This window comes from Arvicola amphibius, chromosome 12 (genome assembly GCF_903992535.2).
Source record: "Arvicola amphibius chromosome 12, mArvAmp1.2, whole genome shotgun sequence".
In the NCBI taxonomy this organism is placed as follows: Eukaryota; Metazoa; Chordata; class Mammalia; order Rodentia; family Cricetidae; genus Arvicola; species Arvicola amphibius.
In genome coordinates, this window is record NC_052058.2 from 85,795,932 (window position 1) to 85,817,064 (window position 21,133).

The 21,133-nt window shown below is 45.7% G+C and overlaps 1 protein-coding gene and 1 long non-coding RNA gene across 2 annotated transcripts in view; one reads left to right on the forward strand and one right to left on the reverse strand.

Annotated features, from left to right (window-relative positions):
- Positions 1-995: 995 nt before the first annotated feature.
- LOC119799542 lies at positions 996-20,185 on the reverse strand. Its single transcript, XR_005282852.1, has 3 exons — positions 19,874-20,185; positions 4,003-4,197; positions 996-1,276 (listed from the first exon to the last, which is right to left on the reverse strand). It is a non-coding gene; the product is annotated as an uncharacterized LOC119799542 (long non-coding RNA).
- The window catches only part of Adora1 (adenosine A1 receptor), a 57,146-nt gene continuing 51,523 nt past the window's right edge, over positions 15,511-21,133 (forward strand). The window contains exons 1-3 of the mRNA XM_038350235.2: positions 15,511-15,667; positions 15,952-16,089; positions 17,025-17,822. The gene's annotated coding sequence lies outside the window, so the exon portion shown is untranslated. The remainder of the gene's footprint in view (positions 15,668-15,951; positions 16,090-17,024; positions 17,823-21,133) is intronic.

A 21,133-nucleotide genomic window follows, 5' to 3' on the forward strand; every position in this document is an offset into this window, starting at 1 on the left:
GTCCCTATAAATATACTTGATCTACTCAAGGATTTAAAAACAGGAATACAATGAACAGACAGTTCTGGAGGCTGAGTTTGAAAGCAAGGTACCAGTATATTCTTTTTCTTGTTCTTATCAAATGGCAGCCTTCATGCTGCTGTGGTCTGTTTTGGTGTGTTTATGGATCTCTCTCTCTCTCTCTCTCTCTCTCTCTCTCTCTCTCTCTCTCTCTCTCCCTCTCCCTCTCTCCCTCTCTCTCTTTCTCTCTCTCTCTCCTCTCTTCTCTCTGTCTGTCTCTGTCTCTCCCTCTTCTCCTCCTCCTTTTCTCCCTTCTCACTGTCTCTAGTCCAAACTGACCTTGAATTCTTGATTCTTTTGCCTCAGGTTTTATATATACATACTGAGTCCCAGAAAGGGGAAGAGAAAAATATTAGAAGAAAAAACCTGGTATTTTCAAAGTTGATGAAAATACCCAATTTATATATCCAAAGCATTCGATTAATCCCTTAAAGAATAAACACAAAGAAAACCACACTGAGGCATAGTACAACCAAATCGCTAAAAACCAGTGACCGAGAGAAAAATGTAAACACCGGGAGAGACAAAGGTGCATTTTATGCAGAGGAACGAAGATGGACAATGGCTGCCAATTTCTCACTAACTGCTAGGAAGGCCAGAAGAAGCAGACCGTCTTTAAAAGCTGAAGAGAAGAAAATGAGTCAACCAACTTCTATACACGGTGAAGATAGCTTTCAAGAATGATGATGGGATACAGGCTTTTCCAGCCAAGAGAAACTGGCAGGACTTGTCACCAGCAGATCTTTACTATAAGAAATGTGACAGGGAATTTCCTGAGAAGAAGACATTGATTAAAAAAAGAAAAGTAGAGACTTAAATGTACCTAAAGGAATAAAGAGCGCCCGAAGTGGTAAATCCAAGTAAATAAATATGTAAAAGGCTACTACCTTGACTTTAAAATTCATTTAAAATATAGTTACACATTTAAAGCAAAATAATAATGACACATTAAAGGTTTTATTATATATATATACATATATATGGAGAGAAACAAAGTATCTAATAACGGTAGTAAGAAGATGGAAGGTGGGAAGTCGAGGTGCACTCTGCTCACGCTCCTCCTTTATGTACGACGGTAACAGGTGAGGGTGACAGGTGAGGTGAGCTAAAGACGCGCATTGCCAACACTAAAGCAGCTCTTCTCAAAGTGAAACAGAGGCTTCTTGCTAATGAGCCCGTACTGAAGATACGTGGGGAATATTTAAAAATAGCTCACCTAGAAGAAGGGAATAGAGAGAGGAGGAGAGATGGCTCGTGAGATGTGTGAGTGCACAGATACAAACAGAGCAAGCGCCAAGCGCCAACTTTGGGCTGTCCAGAAGGAACTATGGTAAGTATGTAGTCAGGTAGACAGTAAAGGGATGGGGAAGCATACAATACAAACACTGTTCATAAGCACGACCAGTGGCTACGTCAGTATCAGATGAAAGGCACTGGGAGAAAGAGGAGTTCTGCCGGGTGTTATGGCTGACTGTGAAATCTCCTCCATGGCCCCTGGGTTTCAATGCCCGGTTCCCCATGGTGATTCTGTGAGGGAAATGACGGAGCCCTTGACAATGTTTGCTACAGACCGCTGGGGTGGGCCTTGAGGGTATAGCCTTGCTCTGTTCTGGTTCCCTTTCTGTCTCCTAGTCCTTGAAGAGGTGTAGAGCTCTGGGTTCGTGCTTCACTGCCACGCACTCGCTGTCTCCTCCGCGGCATGATGGACTGATGGCTCCTGACACATGAGCCAAGGTACAGCCTTCCTCCATTAAGCTACTTCTGTGAGCCCTTTGGCCACCGTGACAGCAAACACTGTCCCCGATACACTAGGGATAAAGAGGCACATTGCATGATAAAAGGACCAGTTTATCGATAGGATGTCCTGCCTCTGATATGCCTTCAATATATCTACAAAACAAAAACTTGAAAGGAGAAATAGACAAATACAGAGGTTTACAGATTTCAGTACTTTTCTTAGTAATTGGTAGAGCAAGTAGCTGAAGCCAGTATGGAAATAGGGGCCTTAAAAATCCCTGTTGGCTTTATCGATTGATATTTGTAGTATAGCCCACCAAACAATAGCAGAATACTCTTCTTTTCCCCCAAATGTGCACGGAACACAATTCAAGATCCTATGCTGGGGAGAAAAATGGGTCTCAGTAATTTTTAAATATTTATAATGATGACCACAATAAGATAAAACAGGAATTGTGCTAAGCTATGTCTCATTTGAGCCTTCCGGATGGCCCCCGGCAAGTGACAGGTGTGGTCAACATAGGAGCAGAAACTCAGATTCGTGTCGAGCCAAAGCCCAGCTTGGGATCACCGTGATTCCACTGACTACTTCACTAGAGAGGATGCCCTTGGCAGCTGCAGTGAGTTTGGGATCCCAATGACTGATGCATTTGCTACCTGCTCCCCAGCAGGCCTGTACTCCAGCGGCTCCCCAAGGAGAGAAAGGCTCTTAGTGGCTGTGCCTCGTGCCCTCACTACAGTGCGTGCCTGCTCAGCGAGCATCCTCCTGATGTCTCATTGACATTTCCAAGGGGCTCGTCCAACTTCCTCCCTGTCATCTCAGGATTCCTCCTCAGGGGTTTCACTTGCTTCCTTTGTTCCTGGCTGGCCATATCTTAGCTCAGCAGGTTTGCTCTTCCAGACAGGGTCCAAGGACCTTCTTGAGCTCCAAGTAAGACCAGAGACACCAGGCATCTCAGGTGTCTTCCTAGCTCAAACTGCTCTGGTTACTTTGAGTCCACCAGGAGTCAGTGTCTGCCTCCTGGCCAGCACTGTCCAGTGCCTCCCTTTCTCTTTCTGTCACTTGAGAGACTCTTCAGCCAGACTGCTTGAGCTAGAACCATAGGCATGTCCCCCTACTCCTGGTTAGTTTCCTTCTTAGTGAATCCGAATTCTTCTGCCCTGCCCTCCATCGGAAGAGCACAAGTAGTAGCTTTCTGTCAGCCTGGGAACTTTCCGGTGAGAGGGGCTGCGTTTCCCCTAAAGGGTGGGTGTTCCTGATGGCTCCCTATGTGATTCCTGATATGTCTCCTCAGACAGGGGCCATCTCTCATTGGACCCTGAGTTGCCTTGCTTGCTCCTTGCTGGGGACCCGGCAGGAAGATAATGGGGAAGCTGTGGGAGGCGCTCTGAGACTCTGCCCTGGGAGAGGAGCCATGGGATCCTAGACAGAGGTTTCTATCCAGGGCACACAAGTAGACCACGCCAAACAGCTCTCAGCACCAGACATAAAGCAGCACCAGGGGCTGTTCTCCCCCCAGGAAGGGGTGAGCTGGAGTGCTCTCCCATGACCCCTTGGGTCACTCACATCCAGCTTACTCCTCCTCAGAAGACAGGGCATGCCCAGTGGCATGGGCACAGCAAACCCAGAGGCCATGGAGCCCTGGCACTGCCACTTGCTAGCTGAGCCACCTTTTTTTTTTTTTTTATTTAATATCTTGGAACCTTGTTTCCTCACAGGTCAAATGCTAACCAGAGAACCTGTTTCTCTGGGTATCATGTGCTCTGTGAACACAGCCTGAATGGAAGAATCCATATTTGTTTCCTTTCTTTGGGGGGAATTTGGGAGCGGTCTAACTAGCCTTTGATAAATCCTAGTGTCTGTGGGTGGACCAGGTCATTGATATGACATTTAGTTCATTCTCAGCCTTTAATCCATTCCAGGCACACACTTAAATAAGTTCCCAAAATGGAACCCTTGGTAATGCATTCCTGAGCTCTGGTCATGAGAAAATCCCGACCAGCGTCACCACCACCCCCATGGTAAGTGGCAGGCGTGTCTTTCCTTTGACTCTTCTGGAGCTGGAATGGGGAATGTGGCATAACTCACTGGGTCTGGTTTCTAGATCTAGCTCTGCCGTTAACCCCCTACATGACCTTGGGAATTGGAAGCTAATATTTATTGAGTCTTACTCCTTGCTGGCCATCACATTCTTCATACATTACCTCACTCATGCCTGACAACGTATCTGTGGGGCAGACGGCAGGCTCCCCCTTTTACGAAGGAGATGCTTGAGGGTCAGAGAGGCTTAGACACTTGCACCGAGTCACGCAGCCGTAAGGACTGCATGGAGAGCTCTCTGACGTCACAGCCTCTTCCCACAGCACAGTGGAATTCTCCAGGACCCAGAGTTGCCTGGTCTGTAAAATAAGAAAATTGTATTCAGTTCTAGAAGGTTCTCGCACCCGCCTTATGGAAAGATCACTGTAAAGTTCTGCTCAGCTTCTTGGCTCAGCCTCCTTACCCTTCCCCAGTCTTTTCTTTGTCTCTCCTAGGCCCTCTCTGCCACCTTCTCCAGTGAGTTGGTGTGAGACCAAATGCTTCTCTGGAGTCTGGGCAGTCCATCTGCTGCGTTCCCTGCATAGCTGGCTGTGGGAACGCTGCGTTCCACCCTCCTGACCCTGAGGTCTGGAGTGTTTCCCCCAAGCCTCCTTTCTTGTCTGCATTCTCTTCCTACAGGGCTTAGGCCCCTGGTGGTGAGGCCTGCTGGTCTCTCTGCCCCTGAAAGCAGATGGTCTCCTGGTATTTGGGGTGGAGTGGGGGCGGTGGGGGTTGTGGCTGTAGTTGCTTCCTAGGCTTGCAGAGGGAGTTCACACAGTCCGACATTCACTGATTCCACGTTTGCACTCTCTCCCTATCTCCCCACAGCCCTAGCTTCGTCTTCTTGGCCCCGCTTTGGCACCCTTAGCCTTGTGAATCGCCCATCTTCCAACACCAGGTGTCTGGCTTTCCAAGTCTTAGTCTGTTCGCCATGCTCCTGCACAGTAAGCAGACTGCTGGAAGGAGCCGCTTCTCTCTTGGCAAGGGAAGTACTCACACTTCCCGGTCCATGACTGAAGAAGAATGTTTTCTGCAAGTCTTAAACCCAGAATTGATTGCATTCTCCATGTAGTGTCATGTGATGGGAGCGGGTAGCCAGGGAAAGTACCCTGGGTTCAGCATAGGATGCGTGGAGGTAGGGGGCACTGACACTGTATCATCAGCAGGTGGAGGTAGGGGGCACTGACACTGTATCAGCAGGAGGTGGAGGTAGGGGGCACTGACACTGTATCAGCAGGAGGTAGGGGGCACTGACACTGTATCAGCAGCAGCAGAAGGAGTTGTGTCGTCATTTAGGCCAAGAGTACCGGATGCCAGCATAAATGCTTTGGACACATTGTCTAGTCCCCATAGTGAGTCAATGAGTTAGGATTCGTTGCCATGTTCAGACTGAGAGTCATGGCTTCGATATTTGCTACCGGTGCTCATGGAATGTAGAACCTATGCTTCAGACAAGCCTTGCTTCCTCTAGGCAAGGATAGTCCTCCTCACTAAGATATCCTTCAGGCCTTAGGCAACCTTGGTGACATCTTCAGAGTGTATCTGCAGTAGGCACTGTGTAAGTGCGTGGGATGGCTATCCAGTACACACTGAGCTCAGCCATGGAGCCATGGTATCAGAAGAAGTCCTTTCAGTCACACAGAGGAGTTTCAGGGCCGTTTCACAGCAGCCCCTGCTCTTGACCTTGGTGAATTCCTGTTATTTGGACCTTGGTGGTATTCACCAAGTAGAAAAATTGAGGGTGTCACTCAGAGGGGCTCAGAATGGTAGGCTAAGAGGGCCAAGGGACAGTGCCTTGATCGTTAAGGGGAAATGCTGCCTCAAAGGTAGGTGAACTGATAAAGTTGTTGGGGCTTTCTTTGCTCCAGGTAGATAGCCTTATCGATTCACGAGTTTCTGAACATTCCATCCTCCCGTGAGAGGAGGAGCCTGGCACCAGAGCCTCAGCTCCAGGGGTGGGTGTAGAACTGGTTGAACCTCACCCCTGCCCCACGCTGTTGCAAGCCTGGCCTGCAGCAGGTGGCACTCCGGCCTTCTTGTTCTTGTTTGGCTTTGCTCTTGTTGGCTGTCTCACCAAGGCTTGGCTCCTGGCCTTGGAGGTTGAGAGCCAACCTCTGGCCTTTGACACCTTGAGCCCCCCCCCACCCCAACCCTGCCACACTGTTAACCATAGTGAAATCATAGATCCATAAATCACCAGAGCTGGGGAACATCGTAAACAGGCAGTCTCATTTTAACAAGGAGAAAGTGGGAAATGGATAGGGGAGTGTCTTGCCTAAGGCGACAGATGGCAGAGTGGAGTGAGCCATATTGAACTTCAGCAGTTGGCCGGCCTTGTCTGTAAGAGCCAGGAAATGTCGCATGCCTTCCACAAGTAATTATGTTACCTTTCCTGAACGATGATCACACGTGAACTCCCCCCTTTCCTTACTTTTTTTTAAGAGCCAGCTATTTGTCTCCATCCACTACAGTTAAAGCTTATCCAATTAAACCCCACAGGATCTTGCCTCTGTTAGGCGGCAAGAGGCGAATGGGATATGCTGAAGGATGTCTAGACCCTTGGCTGCTCCTCCTTCCTTTACAGAGCTGGCAGAGAGCCTCTCTTTACAGAGATCGGGCTCCACATTGGTTCCTTACTCCCATCAAGCCTTAGGTTTTTTTTTTTTTTTCATTTTGGAATTAAGGCTAATAAGGCACTTGGCTTGGTGCCTAGTACACCATTGCTAATAGAATGTTAACCGTTATTTATTATTGGTGGAACTGTAATTATTGCTGAAAGTAGTAGATCTCTGCAGGACTTTCCATCTAGTCTGGAGGGTTGACCTCGGGCTCCATGGCACTTCTATGTGGCATCTGCCCCACACCCCTGCCACCACCCCTGCAGTCTATACAAGCAAACCCTTACATCCCAGGGGTTTGTGGAGGTCTCAGTCCTACCCTGGCCCATACCATTGTTAGCCAAGTCTCTTGCACTTTACAGATCTCTTCCTGTGGTGACCCATAGATAGCCCCAGGTCATCTGTCTATGAAACCCCACTAGGCAGACCCAAGCAAACGTATTCTAGGTCCCTGCCACCATCCATCCTTGTCTCAGTCTGTTTCTGGCAGGCTTTTCTTTTCCTCTGCTGTAAAAAGTGAAGCTCTTGTTTGCGCCGCTTTCTATGCGCAGACACTTTATCACAGCAGATGTGGAGGAAATCTCCCGGGAACACTTCTCCGGGAAGGAAGTGCCCATTTAAAGAAATTGCACAGAAGTGATGTGCTCCCTCCTCAGCCCGTGGCTGGTAGGATGGCAGCTGCAAGGTAGGTGGGATGTGCCCAGAAAGCATGAGGGTTTGCGAGGCAAGGACCACTCGCTGCAAAGGGCTCAGAAGCTGGTTTTGTGTCTCCAAAGCCAAGTGACTCCTCAACCTTGTTGGGAGAGGAGATAAGAGTCCTAGGGCTCTTTCTTCCTCATTCCTTCTGCTAAGCAAGCATATCCTTCACCCGTGCTGTGTACCTTGGGCCCTCTCAACCTTCCAAAGAGACAATTAGTTAATGGGAATGGCCGTAGGCCGTGGGCTGAGTGTTCAAACTCATATGTTGAATCATCACCCCTGTGTGATGGTATCTGAGGGAGAAGCTTGAGGCAATTAGGGTTACATAAGATTATGAGGGTGAGAACTTCATGATGAGATTAGCGCCCTAGTAAGTAGAGACGCTAGGGAGCTTGCTCTCTCTGCATGTGCACATGGACAGAAGGCTGTGATGAGAACAGCAAGCAGTTTCCAAACCCGGAAGTGAAACCTTGCCATGACCTCAGCATACAGGCACGATGGGGTCCAGTTCCAGTCTATAGCACTATGAGAAATTGATTTGTGTTGCCTCAGCATCCCAGTCACTGGTATTTTGTTATGGCGGTCTGAGATGACCAACTATAGAAGTCAAACAGGCAGGTCACTGTGTTCTCACAGTGCTTGCAGGGGCTTCCTGTACCCGATGCCAGTGGCAGTAACTGTTCCATTAGTGAAGCCTAGGGCAGAGGCAGCCATGCCTTCATTCCAGTCTGAGCCGCACACACACAGATCACATGTGAATGAAAATTTAACAACAAAAAGGATATTTATAAATTGCAATAGACAGAATAACAAGTCAATAATAATCGTGGGTTAACTAGACTTTTTCCCGGTGATTACCAAATATCTGAGAGAATCAGCTTCGGGGAGGAAGGAGTGGTGCAGGTTCTGGTTTCCGGCTGTCATGGCAGAGAAGGTGTGGCAGGTGCCTCTCAAATGGTGGTGGATAAGAAGCAGAAGAGAGCAGCAGCAGGATGGAACCAGGCAACATGTAGTCCCAAGGGTGCACCCCAGTGATGAACACCCCCCCCCCCAAGAGGTCCTGCTTCCCACTTTCCAGCAGCATCTTCAGACTGTGAACCCATCAGTGACCTAAACCACATGCTAGGTCAGTTTTCATGATCTGATTATCTGTAGACATGTCCTCACGCACCCAGCCAGAGATCTGGTTTACTGACCGCTTAGGTGTTTCTCAGTCCAGCTGGCACTCGAGACTTCTGTCGTGCCTCGTGCTCCCTACCACTCAGTTTGAGAAAGAGTCCTGCGTCCTTGCTTTAGGATGATTCTCTCCCGTTCCCTCTGTGAGTGGAGGTGACTCCGTTATGTGCTTATGGTTCTTTTATAAGATTGCCTCATTTTTATTTCCAGATGGTGTATTTTTCAGTTGATGTGTCTTTAAATAATTTATTATGGAATCAGGAGAGTGTTTTCTTTCCTGACTCGCGCCCTTCATGGGTGCCGCATGTTACAATCCTTCTCTATGTGATGTGATGAACTCTGTGAAGGGAATGACAGCACGATTACTGAATTCTGTACATTTTTACAATTTTAGAATATTGGACAATGCTTCAGTGAGTGCTGGGTTTCAAGCTGTCTGATTTTCTGTGCAGAAGAGTTATTTAGAATCTTTATGTAGAAGTAGAGCTCCTGAGACCCAGAATTCATGTATTCTTAATGTTGCTAGTTTATGAAGAAATTGCTTCCCAAAGTGATGGTACCGATTCATAATGCACTCTTTTTGTGTGTGCATGTGTGTGGTACAACCCAGTATGTGTGTATGCATGTATCTAAACCCACGCCTGGAAGCCGGAGAGGATATAAGGTGTTTTCCTATTGGCGGAGACTGCTTGTTTGGTCTCGGCTGCTCAGACTTGAAATAATTACACAAAACTGTATTAATTAAAACACTGCTTGGCCAATCACTTAAGCGTATTGCTAGCTAGCTCTTATATCTTAACTTAAGTCATTTCTATTATTTTATATCTTATCATGAGGGTTGTGGCCTACCGGCAAGGTTGCACCCGACGGCTCGCATCTTTCTCCTCTGGCAGCTACATGGCGTCTCTGCCTTCTTTCTTCCAGCATTCAGTTTAGTTTTCCCACCTAGCTCAACCCTGCCCTATCACAGGCCAAAGCAGCTTGTTTATTCATTAACGAGTAAAAGCAAAACATAGACAGAAGGGCTTCCCACGCCATTTCCCTTTACCCCTCTCCACCTTGTTTTGGACTGATGGCTTCTCGCTGCACCTGGAGCCCACCATTTGGATCTAGGCTGGTGCAGTAAGTAAGCCTCAGCTAGCCTTTTCTTTCCGCCCCTACCAGCCTTGGGGTTATAAGTGTATGTGGCCATGTCTGGCTTTTTGTGGGTGTTGGGGATCCAAACTCAAGTCTTTACCTTTGCACAGCAAGTGCCCTTATCTGCTGAGCCATCTTCCAGCCCCGATAAATAACCCTACTGATAGTGAGTGACATCGTCAGACTTAGATTTTGATTTGGTGCTGTTTTTTTTTTTTTTTTTTTTGAGACAGGGTCTCTCTCTATTAGCCCTGGCTACCTTTGAACTTGATGTGTAGACAAGGAAGGCCTCAAACTCACAGAGATATCCACCGACCTCTGCCTTAAAAGCATGCGCCATCATTATAATCATAAGTCTAGCCCCAGACTTAGATTCTTGCTATCATTATTTACCCACGGGAAAAAGGTAACTGGTTAAGGAATAAGGTTAATGTCTGAATGTTCTTCTAGCAAGTTTTTGTCTGGATGCTTATTGGTCGTGGAGATTTTTCTGTGAAAGCTGTTTCTGTTTCTGTTTACTTTTATTGGGTTGAACTTTCCATCACTGTAGAAGTACCTGAGAAAAGGAAACTTAGAAGGAGGGAAACGTTATTTTGGTTCCTGGTCCTAGTTTGTTTTCTACAGCTGTGATAAAACACCAAAGCAGCCCTTGGGAGGAAAGGATTTATTGGCTTAACTAACCCAATTATAGGCCATTGCTGAGGGAAGCCAGGAACAGAGAGCAGACACCACAGAGGAAGGCTGCCTTGCTCCTCATAGCTTTCTCAGCTGCGTTCTCTCTCTCTCTCTCTCTCTCTCTCTCTCTCTCTCTCTCTCTCTCTCTCTCTCCTTCCTTTCTTTCTTTTTTTTTTGTGTTTCAGAGACAGGGTTTCTCTGTGTAGCCTTGACTGTCCTGGAACTCGCTCTGTACACCAGGCTGGCCTCGAACTCACAGAGATCCACCTGCCTCCACCTCCCATGCTAGAATCAAAGACTGGAGCCAGCACTGCCTGGCTCAGTCTGCTCTCTCACATCACCTAGGACCACCTGCCCAGGGGTGGCACCACCCATAATAGACTGGGCCCTTGCACATCAGTCACTAATCAAGAAAATGCCCGACTGGCTTGCCTCCAGGCAAATCTGATAAAGGCAGTCCTTCAGTTAAGGTTTCCCTTTTGAAGGTGACTCTATGTGTCAGGTTGACCAAAACAACTCAACCAATACACAGTGTGAGTCCATGGTCTTTCGGTTTCATTGCTTGGGTGCCTGTAGCAAGTCAGAACATCATAACCTGGTTTATTAGCTGCTTTTCTGTAGCTATGACAAAATTTGTATCAAAGAAAACTGAGCAGGAAGGGTTACTTTGGCCCATAGTTTGAAGGTATGGTCTGTCATGGTGGAGGGTGAGGCAGCCAGCCACATTGTATCCATAGCTAGGTTGCAGAGAGATGTGAATGCCTATGCTTGGATCCTTTTCATCTATTTGGGACCCAGGTCCACAGGATAATGCAGCCCACATTCATGGTGGGTTTATTGTACATGCATTGAGATAAAATAGGTTTTTAATAATAATTTAATGTAAATGCTAAATGAGCCTACAAGTTTTAATAGTTGCTGTATAAATTGTTTAGAAACACTGCTAACAGTCGGTCCTGTTATTAGTTAATAACAGGGTTTTCCTTTGACATTTTACTCCACTTTTCTTCTTCTTTGATTTGAAATCTTTTTCTAATTAATTAATTTGTGTGTGCACACACAGGGACGTGGAGACACCTGCATGCTTCTGCATGCTCAGAGTGCATTAGGTGTCCTCTATCACTCTGCCAATCTGGATCTTTGAGTCAGGGTCTCTCCCTAAATCTGAGGCTCCCATTTTCTCTTCCAGGTTGAACGTCAGCAAGTCCCAGCCCCCCTCCTCCGTCTCTGCCCACTTGAAGCTGTACTTACAGGCTTGTTCCGGGGGCACTGCTATCTGAAGTCTTGTCCTCATGATTGTACAAGTGTTCTTAACTGCTGAGCCGCTGATCTAGCCCTGTCTTTTACCACTCTCTCTTGAGACAAGGACTCATTATGTAGGTCAGGCTAGCTTTGAGCTCCACAAACGTCTACCCGCCCCTGGCCCCCAAAGTGTTGGGATTAAAGGCATATGCCACATTTCATTACATCTTATCCATTTTAATTTTGTGTTGCTTTATTGCAGTGCCTCTGGCTCTGGTGTAACGTTGAAGCCTCGGTAGCAGACATTCTTATTTATACCTGATCTCAAAGGAGAAATCTTTGTATATTTTATTACTAAGCAGGATATTTGATGTTGCTTTTATAGAGAGACTTTAAAAATCAGATTAATGGAATTCTTTGCTAGCCCCGCTTTGCAGTGGTCTCACTTTCTACGTGAGATTTGGGGGAGGAATGCTGGAGAGGTGGCTCGTCAGTTAAGAACACACTCAGCTCTTATAAAAGACCTGAGTTTGGTTCCAGCACCCACATCAGGTGGCTCACATCCACCTGTAACTCCAGCTTCAGGGGACCCGAGGTCCCTGACTCTGGGCACTGCAGTAATGTGCACAAAGACACACATGTACACATAATTAAAAATAATAAGGTATTTTAAAAAGATTTGGATATTATCAAAAAAGTTTTTGCATATGTTGAGAATGTGCCTTTTTTGTTTTGTTTTTTGCTATGTGTTATCATAACTGCATTGATTTTTAAATGTTGAATTATTTTCATATATAATGTTTACAATTTTTATCTTATATATCACTGTGTTTAATTATTTAATATTATATTTAGGGGTTCAGTTATAACTATAAGAGAGATTGATGTGTGATTTTCCTTCCTTCTAAGGGTTCAGCACCAAGAGTATACTACTCTCATAATACAAATTAGGAAGTGTTCTCCATTAGCTTGAGGAATTTGTTAAGCAGATCGGTGCTCAGCCCTTCATTAAATATGCAGAAGATTCCACTTAGGAGTCTTTGCAGTGAGTGCTAGAGATTTGTTGATGCTGTTTCTGTTTTTTTCTTTTGGTTTTGTTTTGGAAAGAGAATCATGTTCCACAGACTGATATTGAAGCCACTATGTAGGTGAGGGTGGCCTTGAACTCTCAGTCCTTCAGACTAAGTGCTGAGATTACACCACCACCTACCATGCATGTCTACTCTGTAGTTTTGTTTGTGAGAACTTTTTGCTAATATGTGTGTCTTTTCTAGAAATGGAACAAATCATTTCTATTTCTGTTAGTGTTGATGTGGGCGCTGGAAACCTAAGCTGAGTCCCCTGCAAGAGCAGCATGAGCTCTGCCCGTTAAGCCATCTCTCCAGCTCCTCGTTAGATCACTTAGTAAAAGGTTTAGCTTGCCCCACTTCCTACCCTTCCACTGTTACAAAGCCGCAAGAAGGCCCTCACTGAGTCCAGTCCCTCTCCCCACTCCCGTCTTGGACTTCCAGACCACAGTAAATAGCTTGTTTATGATTCACCCAGTCTGTGGTTACCTACCACAGCAGCAGAGGCAGACTAAGGCACTCCTCAGTGGTCAGAGTATGCACTGAGCTCATCAGGTTTGGGGGCTTGAGAGAGATGCTGCACGGTTAACGACCCATGTGTATTTGAAAAGTGCACCATGCCGGGGTTGAGTTTAGAGTTTGGGTCAGGATTGCTAAACATTCCGTTAAAAAATTCCCTAGGCGGGGGCTAGAGAGATGGCTCAGTGGTTAGGAGCACCGGTTCAATTCCCAGCACTCACGTGGGAGTTCACACCTCTCTGTAACTCCAGTTCCAGGGCTCCTGACAGCCTCACACATGCAGGCAAACACCAGTGATCACAAAATAGACAGATAAATAAGTAAATAAATTCTGTAGGCCTTGCAGTCTTTTGGACCTTTTAGTTTGCCAGTGTGTAAGTTAGGGTGTGATAATGGCATGCATTTACATGTTTTACATGTATATAAAAGGTCTAATGTACAATAAGTTTCATAATAAAACATCATGACTCAAAGCAACTAGCGGAGGAAAGGGTTTATTTTATCTTAGAGTTTACAGCCCATCATCCAGGGAAGCCAGGGCAGGAACTCAAGGGAAAACTGATGCAGAGGTCACTGAGGAATGCTGCTTACTGGCTTGCTTCCCTGCTGTGCTCAACTTGTTTCTTATAGGAGTGAGGACCACCCACAATGAGCTGAGTCTGCCCACATCCATCATCCAGCAAGAGAATGTGCCACAGGCTTACCCATGGGTCAGTCTGGTGATGTTCTCTCTTCCCAAATCGTTCTAGCCTATGCCACGTTGACAAAAAATAATCCACAAAGTCATTTGCTGATAGAGCTACGGCGAAATTTCTAACTAATTGTGTGTTTATCTGTCCATTTGAGGGGAGGGGTGCTTAATGTATTTCGAAGCTGTATTACTGGCACATGAACAGATTTTTTAAAAAAAAATCTTTCTGTTGAATTTGCTCTATTTTTGGATTTTTGAGACAGGGTTTCTCTATATGAATTTATTCTTTTAGTTCTTGTTGGCCTCTTTATTTCTGGTACTATGTTTTAAGACTTACTTGTCTGATATTGCTACTCCACTTGCCTTCTCACCCTTCTCTCTTTGACAGGCTTTCACTATGTAGCCCTGGCTGGCTTAGAATTTACTGTTTGAACCAGCCTGATCTCGAACTCACAGAGATCCACCTACCTCTGCCTCCGAAGTGCTCCTATTAAAACTTTGCACCGCCCTGCTTGGCTTCCCAACTTTATTATTATTATTTTTAATTTGTTTAACTTTTATTTTATGTCTGTTGGTGTGTGTCAGATCTCCTGGAACTGGAGTTACAGACAGTTGTGAGCTGCCATGTGGTTGCTGGGACTTGAACCTGGGTCCTCTGGAAGAGAAGCCAGCACTCTTAACCATTGAGCCATTGCTCCAGCCTCCCAACTTTATTTTGATTAGTGTTTGTGTGTTATAGTTTTTACAACCTTTTAATTTTCATGGAAGTTATGGAATATATCACTTAGCATTTAAAAAGTTGATTTTTGAAATATTTGATTTATTATTATTCAAACAGTTACATATATGAGGTTAAACACTATCATGGTACTATATGTATTTTATTTCTCCTGTATGTACAAAAAATTTCTTCTTAATTTTCTTTTTAATCAGTTTATTTTGTCATCTTCTACTCCATTCGGTGTATAGTGTTGCATTGTTGGTTTTTTTCTCTCTCTCTTTCTCTCTCTCCCTTGTTTTTCAGGACAGGGTTTTTCTATAGTTTTGGAGCCTGTTGGGGAACTTTCTGTATAGACCAGACTGGCCTTGAACTCAGAGATCAGCCTGCCTATGACTTCCGAGTGCTGGGATTAAAGGTGAGGGCCACCCCCGCCTGGCTCGTTGTGTTGTTCTCTTAATTGTGGTATGCTTGCATCGTTGGCTTGCCTTCCCTTCAGTTTGTCACTTGTGGCTGTGACAGGATGTCTAACAGAAACTACTTAAAGAAGAAAACATTTGTTTTGACTCCTGGCCTTGGAGAGTAGGTCCCTCACAGAAAGGAAGGCACGTCCTGGAGGCTCCTCACACTGTACAGCATGCTTCTACACAGCCAGACGTGCAGGCTAATCACTGGGGTCAGGGCACAGCTTCACAAGCCTGCCCCGAGAGACACAATTTCTCCAGCTAGGCCCCCTAAAGATTCTTTATCCCCTCTCTCCATTGCCACTTACTAGAGGAAACGTCTTTAAAATATGGACCTCCCTCCTCAACCCACCCTCACTCCTGGCCCAGGGGGGTGCACAGTCAGATTCAAGCATAGTGGTGTTTGATGCTTTTCAAACAAGGTGACAAAGATCTCTTGCTACTTTAATGTACTCCTTCTTATGGCATTATCGGGTATCTTAAGTCTGCATGCACATGAAACCACACAAGATATATTTGTTTTCAGATAGACTTTAGTGTAACACTGGGAAATTTTGGCCCAAGGCAGTCATGAACTCTGGATCCCCAACAGCAGCAGAACTGGACAGTGACCTTAAAGAACCAGTGTGCTGGGGGAACTGTGTGAGGCAACGGCTTCTCCCTGCCCCAAGAGCAGCAGGATAAACGAGCTCTGAGTGGTTCTGGCCCTGAAAGATGCTGGGGAGAGGAGGGAGGAGAAATCACTGAGGACCAAACCCACAGGCCCCTCGGCCAGGTCACCATGGTAACAGCCTTCAAGACATTACTTTCTCACAGGCACTTTTTGTGAGGATGAACTCATATTTTATTCCTCTTGGTCCCGTTCATCTTTGCCTGCTCTGCAAGCTTTTATTATCAAGTATACTTTTGGTCTGCTGGTGATAAACCTTAATTACTTTGTTTGAAGATCTTTAGACTTATCTTTTAAGTTTATTTTTGCTGTTTATTCTTTTCTACATTTATGGTCACTGGTGGTCAACATTCTAAATGATTTTATTTTATTTTATGTGTGTTTTTCTGCCTGTGCAGGGGGCCCGGGAGGCAGATACCCTGGTGCAGGAGTTACAGCAGTTGGGAGCCAAGCTTGAGTGCTCTGTAAGAACAAGCATTCTTACTACTGAGCCATCTCTCCAGACCTATTTTCTCCAGCCCCGTGTTATGTTCATGGTGAGCGCTTCAGAGATGCCATTTGGTTTCCTCTTGGTTTTCTTTGTTTCCTGTTGAAAACTCACCCAGCAATCTCACTCTTTCACAGGATCTGCCTTCCTGATCCTAAGAGCCCCTCCGTTTGGGGTCTTCCTATTCTCGCTGTGCTGTACTCTGTACCTAGAGGTGGGAGGTGTCACAGATGTTTTTGAATCTGTGGTTTCATTTTGGAACATTCTAGGTATCTCCAAATTTTGTTTTTTGTTTTTTGTTTTTTTTTTTTTCGTTTTGTTTTTTGAGACAGGGTTTCTCTGTAGCTTTTGGAGCCTGTCCTGGAACTAGCTCTTGTAGACCAGGCCGGTCTCGAACTCACAGAGATCCTCCTGCCTCTGCCTCCCGAGTGCTGGGATTAAAGGCGTGCGCCACCGCCGCCTGGCTGGTATCTCCAAATTTTATCTTCTCCTCTCGTACTCCAGTTACGTGTGTGTGTGTGTGTGTGTGTGTGTGTGTGTGTGTGTGCGCGTGTGTGCGTGTGTGTGCGTGCGTGCGTGTGTGCGTTGGACTTTTAACCCTATCTCTTGCATATATCTTGCTGTGTATTGTATTTATTACTTTGGTGTGTGTGTGTGTGCTGTATGTGTATATGTGCATGTGGAGGCCTGAGGACAATCTGGGGTTTTGTTCCCCGGGAGCTTTCTGTTATTTTTCTTCTGCAGACAGTGCTTCTCATTGGCCTGGAGTATGCTGAGCCCGCTAGCTGGATAGCTTGTGAGCTCCAGGAACACCCTTCCTGCCACTCTGAAAGCAAATGTGTGCCACGATGCTTTACATGCATTCCTGGGCCTTGAACTCAGGTTCTCACGTTTGAGCGGCAAGCTCTATACCAGCTGACCTGTCTCCTCAGGTTCTTCACTATGGATTCTAATCTGAGTATTTTCTGTGGGTTCTTATTCTAGTTTGCCAACCGTCTCTTGCATGGTGTTTAATCTGTTATTGAATGCTCGAGTGAATTCTTGCATTGAGAGGCCGCGGCGTGTGGCTGACCTGGACAACTAGCTTGTGTACCAGCATGTTGTGGAGGCCCGCAGTGATGACATCATCCTAGTGACGCAGCCTCTGGAAAACACCCCATCGGAGTGAGGGATATCCCATTTTTCTCTCGGACTGCTTTTGAGCATTTTCTCTTTTTGATATTTAAAGTTTTAGGTATCCTGAACCTTTCAGCATGGCGTTTTTAGGTATCACTTGTTATTTACGGTGCTCACCGTGGGTTGGTAGACTTTATCACAGTTCTCTGGTTTTCAGTTCTGAGAAATTTTCACCCCTTTACTCTGCACCTGTCGCCTCTGCCCTTTAACTCTCTCCAGTCTTCTGGAATTCCAATTTGATCTTTAATAATTGCATCATTCCATCCCCTTGCCTCTCTGAACTGTATTTTGGATAATTTAGAGCTGTCTTCAAGTATCAGCATGATCAACTCAGCCTTTCCCACTTTCTTTTGAGAATATTTTTAGTTGGGAAAATGTGACACCATTCAGAAAAGTATGAGGTAATAAACGCCAACTTGGCATTTTTTTGTTTTAAAGATTTTTTAAAAGTTTTATGTGTATGAGTGTTTGTACCACATGTATGAAGGAACCCATGGAGGCCAAAAGAGGTGCTGAAGTCCCTGGAACTGGAGTTACAGAAGATTGTGAGCCAGGTCTTCCAGGCTGCTCTTGGTGTTAGGAGCCAAACCCAGGTCCTCTGCAAGGGTAAGTACCTTAACCACTGAGCCATCTCTCCAGGTACCTCCTTCCTTCCTTCCTTCCTTCCTTCCTCCCTCCCTCCCTCCCTCCTTCCCTCTCTTCCTCCCTCCCTCTCTCCCTCCTTTTTCCTCCCAACCAGGTCTCTCTATATAGTACTAGGTTGTCCTGGAACTTACTTCCTAGACGAAACTGGCCTTGAATTCATAGAGATCCATCAGCTTCTGCTTTTCACATGCTGAGATCAAAGGTGTGAACCACTATGCTATGCTTTGCCAGTTAATTATAAAGCAAATACCCAAATCACTACTGGAGTAATAAAAAAAATTACCAGTAGCCCCAAAGTCATGACATGGCATTTTCTCTCTCGACCCCTATTATTCCGTTCACTAAGGAAAGCCTAATATAGTGGTTTTCAACCTCTCTAATGCTGCGGCCTTTTAATACAGTTCCTCGTGTCGTGCTGACCCCCAACCATAAGATTATTTTCATTGTTAACTTCATAACTGTAATGTTGCTACTGTTATGAATCATAGTGCAGACATCTGTGGCTTCTGTGGGTTTTTTTTATGGTTTTAGGTGACCCCTATGAATGGGTTGTGACTCACAGGTTGAGAACCACCGCCCTAATGGTCACATACTCATGTTTTTCCTCTTTGACAGTAATTCTATCATCCCATCAGCTGTTCCAACTGTGTTTACTTATATTCGACTGTCATATTTGGGTCTGCTCCTTTTATTTAACATTATTTTTAGAAGGCTAATCCACATGTGCACCCATTGTTTCATCTTTTTTCGCCGCTGTGAAGTCTTCTCCTTTTTGATTGTTAGAACTTATCGTTTGATCTTGGAGAGTATCTGAGTTAATTTTCCTCCTTTCTGGAAGGGCAGTACATTCATCGAAGATTTTGTTTATCTGAACAAATGTACACGAGTTGCTCTAAGTTATATGCGATAATGAATCTTAGGGCTATGCATTATGTATAACCTCAGGGTTTCTCAGCCTCAGCATGACTGTCTCGGGGCTGTTAAATTTGTAGTGGGGGATTTCCTGTATATTGAGGGATTTTTGTTTTGTTTTCGAGATAGGGTTTCTCTGTGTGGCCCTGGCTGTCCTACAACTCTTTGTAGACCAGGCTGACCTCGAACTCACAGAGATCCTCCTACCTCTGCCTCCCAAGTACTGGGATTAAAGGCGTGCACCATGACACCCGGCTACTAAGGGATGCTGGGCAACAGCCCTGTCTGTCCCCCCACACTGGACTCCAGTAACACTTCCTGTCCACTCTCCAGGCGTCCCCACTAAGGTGTCCCAGATTGTGAACTGCCATGCCCTGACTTTCCTTTGCAGTGTGGGTGTTTTCCTCTATGATGTTTGGTTTCCTTGTGTTTTGAAATATTATTATTATTTTTACTATTATCATTGTATGTGTGTGTGTGTGTGTGTTATTCAGTATAAATCAGTGTAGATGTAGAAACCAGCAGATGACTTCAGATATCCAGTTCTAACTCTCTACCTTATTCCCTTGAGAGGTCTCTTACTGAACCTGGAGCTAGACTGGATGTCAGCAAGCCCCCTGAGGTTTGTTTATTTATTTATCAACAATAAGCTTGTTATTGTGGTTGTAATCTTAACTATTCCCCCAGAGGCTCATGTATTGAACATTTGATCCCTGTCAGGTGGTGCTTTGGGGATATTTTTGAATCTTTGTAGAGCCGGGCTTAATGGAACGAATTAAGCCCTTGGGGGTGTGCCCCTATAGGTGAGTTGGGAAAAGATCCCGGCTCCTTTTTTCTTTGCTCCCAGGCTGCCGTGTGGTAAGCAGCTTTGCTCCACCTCACTGCTCCACAGTTCCAAAGTGAGCCGGCTGAGCATACACAGCCTCTAATCTCTGAAAGCACGAGCCAAAATAAACAGCGCCTCAGTGACAGGCGGCAAATAACAAACATTCTCATGATTCTCTGGACTGTATCTGTTCCTGCCCGAGTGTCTTTTGTCTGATATTGTCAGACGCCCGTGGGTGCTGCCAGCCCAGGATCACAAGAAAACGAATTCTTACCTCACAGTTTTGGATCACGGTGCGCCTACGTGAGGTTAGCTGGCAGTGACTTCTCAAGATGGAGACCCTTTACCTTCTACTCAATTCCAGGTTCCAGGCCAGCAGAAAGGGTGTTGGCTTATTTTGAAATCACTCTTACACTGAATTGTAGCCTCTGGGCTCCAGATTCACTGGTTTGTGCTGAGGGTGGGGTCACCTGCCAGAGACCCCATCGGTGACAAACCCTTGCAGCCTGAGAGTTAATGACAACTGAAGACCAATGTACGTGATGCTGGTGCAATGCTTGTCTTTCTGGACACCTTTCATGTGACCTTAGGATTTGGAGTTTCTCTTTCAGTCTGTCTTGTTTATTGATGCATTTCAAAAGAGGCTTCAGATATGCAGTCCAGTATTTGTTGTTGTCCCTGCTGAGAGGATTAGTCAATAAACCACTCTGCTATCCCTCAGAACTGATGTCTATAACTTTTAAAAATTAACAACTGCTGTGGAGCTGGTGGAGCAAATGCCTGGGCTGTTGCCCGCAGTACAGAAGAGCTGGACTTAGTAGCTGCATGCAGACGCTCATTCCTGCAGGTCTGAGCTGGATGTGGGTTGATTTAAGAGACCCATGGAGCCCATGAGGGTGTGTATGTAATAAATGGAGCCTCGGGGTGTACTCAGAGCACAGCTCAGTATAGGCTTCAGATGCACTTGCTACTTCAGACTCAGGGTGGGTCTCACTTGGAGAAAAGTGGACCCAAATACAATGGATTTCATGTTCTGGGACTTACCCTGTGCTCTCTAAATTTCTAGGAAAGCAGGCTCCTCCTTCTTTTTATTCATCTTCTCTTCCTTTCCCCACTTCCTCCTCGTTCATTTCCTGTTGTTTTGGTGTTCTCTTAGTTCAGGCTGGCCTGGAACTCCTGCCTCTACCTCCTGAGTGCTGGAGTTATAGGCATGCATCACAATACCCGGATGAACTGTTTTCTGGGAGAGCACAGCTTGCTTTCACCTCATCAGGTTCCTCCATAACAGTCATGCCACTATGGCACCAAGAGGTACATCTCGCTTTGCATTTTTTATATTTTGAAATTAACCTCGTTGACTGTCTCTATGAAAGGCACAATTCCTTCCTTCTTTCCTTCTTTCCTTCTTTCCTTCCTTCCTTCCTTCCTTCTTTCCTTCCTTCCTTCCTTCCTTCTTTCCTTCCTTCCTTCCTTCCTTCCTTCCTTCTTTCCTTTCTTCCTTCCATCTTTTCTTCCTTCTTTCCTTTCTTCCTTC